Here is a 4,897-nt window from a genome sequence, read left to right as displayed (position 1 = left end):
CCATGATTCAGTGGAGGACATTTTGTAGTCAAACTGTAACAAGGTTTCAGAGGAATGGGGCTAGAGCTGCAGTAACCCACGGTGGCTGAACTCTGACCTGTGACCTGGCCCTACCACAATCAGCTTGGCTGCCTTATGAGGGCCACCGGAGAGTGTAGCGGCATGACACCTTCACACAGTGAGGAGAGGACCGTTTATTCATCACCACCCGTGCCGTGAAGAGGCCGGAAATTAACATCACGAACACATGCTATCATATTATTAGAACTTCTGGGTTTGACAGGAAAAAAAATATTGTTTTGTAAATAGAAATTCAATTTGCTTATATAACAGAACTGCTGTCACTTTAGGTTCAGCTAGATCCAGCTTCTCAAAAAAAAGTGTCCTCAGGGTGTCTCTCTTTCTGTGTGGCCCAGCTCACTCCTGCTTGTGTTATTGTGTTATTGGTGTATAGGCACACACCACCCACTCCCACCCCACCCCCACCCTCTTCACAGCTCCAGGGGAAGGAGAACAAGTCTGATTTAGAATTAAAAAATCAATTCTAAAGACAGCTATGATTGGCAATAGGTAGTTACATGTGCTTGTCTAAATCACTTGGGTAGGAAGACAAGGGGCACTGATGGGTCCATTCTTTTGCCCAGATCCATGGGCATATTCTCCTATTACCGCCTGAGTCCTTTTGCACCCTTCACAGTCCCTCGCAGGAGATTACAGGTACACAGGGAAACAGGCAGACACCTGTGCTGCGGGTGTGTGTGAGCTCTGTCTTTGGCTGGGGGGAAAGCTGGTTAGGGTCCAATGTCATCCACTCAGCCTCAGAGGGGCTTGTTGGGAAATGGGAGTGTTTGAGAGCAGAGGCATGGGACTGACGCTTTGAATAATGGCTGCTCTGAGAGGGACCACAAGTGTGTTTGTAGCAGATGTGTGGACTGTGGCTCAGCAGCAGCCAAGAGCTTGGCCTGTGCTGCTCCTTTCTGCTTCTCCCCTCGGGGTATCCCGGGGCGGGAGTGAAGCTTAGCCAGGGTGTGTGGGTGCACCGCAGCACCTCACTCTTCAGCGAGTGTGAGAGAAACAGCCTGGGAAGACAGCTTCAGCGAGACAGCTCATTTAATTGGGGAGAACAAAGACTATTTAAACCTTTGGGAAGTGGGTAGAGGCTTTCATGGTGAGTGTCTGTCGCTGGCCAGGGGTAAGGTGCTGGGAACGCCTCATTTGCATGAGGAGGACTTCCAGGTGCTTGCTGGATGTGACCTTATAAGGAGAGAGGAAGTTTAACCCGTAACCTGGCCGCCAGGCTGTGTGACCACCTCAAGGGTGGCAGAGGTGCACAAGCTGGGACACAGGCCCAGGGCAGGGAGGGAACAGTCCTAACTCCTGCTGGTCTCAAGATGGTATTTTCAGGGTTTGGACACACTTCAGCCTCACTCTTGCTCTGGGCAGGCTCCCCTATTTGCATAGCTCCTCCACGCCACAGGTCTGCCTAATTTTATTTTCGTCAGTGGATTACGGTGGCCTAATTTGTGTATCTCTCAAACCAGGTGGGTAGGGGCTGACAGAACCAGCAGGTGCTGTGATCTAGGGTAGGCTCTGTGTTTTCCATATAACCCATCATAGCAATACCCCTATGCACACCAAAGTCAGAAAGGGAGTTCCCCACCATGGCCGATAATGGGGCCAACTTTGTGAACTACCTGGCTTTGCTCCTACTGTGAGAACAGGGCATCTTTGTGCTACGTTGGCTAAACCAACCCTGAAGTCTCTGGATTATCTCTGGCAAATATGTTCTCATTGGGCCCAGCCCACAAATGAGCCTGGGTTGCTGCTTTGGGGGAGAGCATCAGCTTGCTTACAAGGTGACTAAATGCATCCCAGACACCTATAGGTGAAGACTCTGCTCGCCTTTTACTCAGATCCTAAGGGAATATATGTGGGTGCATCTTATTTATTTAAAATTTTATTTATGTTATTAGTGGGGTGTGTGTGTGTGTGTGTGTGTGTGTGTGTGTGTGTGTGTGTGTAGAGCATGTTAGATCCCCTGAAGCTGGCATTACAGGTAGTTGTGAACCATCTCAAGGGGCTAGTGGGAACTGATCTGGGGGCCCTTCGGAAGAGCAGCAAGTGCTCTTATCTTCTGAGCCATCTCTCCAGCCCCTGTGAGTGAGTTTTAAATAAAGTGATTGCTAAGATGATTTTGTCCTAGATATTCTTTGTTATTTTGGACAATCTAATAACAGATAAATAATTTGCACTGCCTAAGCTCGTGACTGCAATGAGGTCCCTAGAGGTTGGCCTACACCTGACCCACCTGGCTTAGACAGCTTTTCTTTCTCCAGGCTGCTTTCACCATGTCTACTGAGAGAAGGCTCTTTGAATGTGATAAGCATGCTATGGAGAGGACAAGGGTGCACTCAGCAGGGGCCAGCTGTTCATCCTGAGTACTACCATGGAGTCCATGCTGCCCTCCCAGGGAGCCAGCAGCACAAAGTCCAGGGGCTTTGTGAAGTGCTCTTGGGAGTTGAGGGCAGAGTTCTTACTCCCACACTTGTTCCTGTGCAAGTGGCTAATATCGATCTGTAACTCCCACAGTTTTGTTTTAGATTTATTTTATGTGCACGAGGGGCATAGCATTCCCTGGAGCTGAAGTTATGGATAGTTGTGAGCTACTACCGGGTGCTGGGAACCGAACCCTGGTTCTCTGCAAGAGCGGCTGGTGCCCTTAACTGTTGAACCGTCTCCCTAGCCCCTATGCCCACTGATTTTATCGTTTTTCTGCAGACGTTGCTTACCACTGACAGCTACATTTAGAACACCTGCCCTGTTTGTCTTCAGGTCAAGCTTTAGAACAGGGAGAAGGGTCGTAATTTCAGATCCCAGGGCACTGGAGCACTCAAGGTAAGAGTCTGGGCCACAGTCACAGAGGCTCTGGAGGCTGAGTTATATCCACAAGCCACCCAAAACTCATCACTGTCTTAACTGGGGAGGGAGGGGGAGGAAGAAAAGGAGTGAGGGAGGGAGGGAGAAAGAAACAGAATTTGTATCAGACCTTTTGCAGAAGCATCTTATTAGCTGGAGGTTTCTAGATAACAGAAAATAGCCTTTACCTTGGGGACTTCAGTGGTCCTTCCGTGCCCTCTACCTCAGCTACACATTTGGCAGTTAAGAGTCTAAGGTTCTAGCTTGCAACCCCGCTTTTCCCCTTTCTGCTTTTTTTTTTTTTTAATAGGACTGGGATCTTTTGAAGAGGCCAGCGCTCTTTGGGGCCTGTTAGCTGGGCTATTTTTGTTTCCCTCATTAGCTTCTGAGCTCGTACAGTGTATACCTTTATAACTAGCAGCGAAGTGAATGCCCACAGCTGCCTGACTGGCTCACTTTCTCTCAGAGCAGTCTGCACCCATTTTAGGAGTCCTCCCTAAAGGCCCCACTGTCAGCCCTTTGACAGCTCTTTGAGGTCTGGAGGATGGAGGAGGCTACTCAGGAGAATGTGTAATTTGACAAGGGCAGATTCTTTTCTAGAACTTTCCAGCTCAGCCCAGAGCCTCTGGCTAAGTGATAACAGTTTAACAAACTGGCCATGAGATGCTCAAATGAGCACTGGGGCTCACTTCATATTTGTTCCAGATCTCAAGCTGGGAAGCAGAATAAGGCAGTACTGCTCATCCATCCATCCATCCATCCATCCATCCATCCATCCATCCCCCTACCCCCAGTGTGGGAACACTGAGGAGCCCAGCCCAAGACCAGTCCTCACTCCCACTCCAGATAAAGGGTTAAGGAAAAGTCAAACAGGTTCAAAGAGTAGGTGTGAGGGAAATCCACAGAGGAGTTTTGCATGCACATTTTGGGAGCAGTACGTGCAGTTGAAGGAAGATAATGACAGCCAGATGAGGCTGCAATTGCCTGGTGCAAGTGAGATTTTGCTCAGCAATTGCTAAAAGGTCTTTCAGGCGCCATGAAGCACAGGAGACAAAACCTGCTTTCCCTGGGAGGTGAGTAGGGCCAAGATTTGAAGGTAAGTGAGGAGCAAATAAAAATATGAGTGTCTCAAAGTCTGAGCAGGAGTATGGTAATTGTATGTAAACCAGATGCAAATGAACCCATGACCTCATTTTCCTCTTGCCCTGTGGTCCTGGGTGTGATATTATGAATATATAGTTGTTGGTTTTCATCCACAGTTTCGGTTCATAATTCTGATGGACCTGGCATGATAACAGTTTGATAATACCACACAATGGAGGGAGGAGCGCTTCAGAGAGGCTCTGCTTTCCTGCTCAGTCTGTTGGCAATTAACTGTGTGTATACAATGAAAACTCCATAAAATTCCCAAAGACTAGGTTTGGAGAGCTTCTGGATGGCTCAACCAGGATAGTCTTATAGGGTGGTATGCCTGGAAATCCGTACATCTCTCCTGATGATTTTGGCCTCTAGTGTACTTCCTAGTGACAGCCAAAATAGAGAAAAACCATGAGTAAGAGAGAGGGTACAAATATCCTCTTCAGGATGTCCCTATCCTCAATGACTTTAAATGTCCCAGTAGGTGCCATCTCTTAAAGTTCTACCACTTTCCAATAGGACCAGACCTTTGAAGGAGATTTCAGATCCAAATATCGCTCCAAACTTGAAGCCACCTGGGTTCAGAAGCATGGATAAAATGAGCTGGGGAGTGGGGCTGGAGAGATGGCTCAGCAGTGAAGAGCCAGTGAAGAACGCTTGCTGCTCTTGTAGGGGCCCTGGGATTGTTTCCTTGCACCCATATGGCAGCTCACAATCATCTGTAATTTTAAGCAAAAGGATATGCTCTTCTGGTTTCCATGGGTATCTGGCACACACATGGTGTACAAACATACATTCAGGCAAAACATACATAAATAATAAAAATAGACACATATGTATGCAT

Source organism: Psammomys obesus, unplaced genomic scaffold, assembly GCF_907164565.1.
Source record: "Psammomys obesus unplaced genomic scaffold, mPsaObe1.curated_primary_1811, whole genome shotgun sequence".
Lineage (NCBI taxonomy): Eukaryota > Metazoa > Chordata > Mammalia > Rodentia > Muridae > Psammomys > Psammomys obesus.
Note: the sequence above shows the minus strand (reverse complement) of the source record.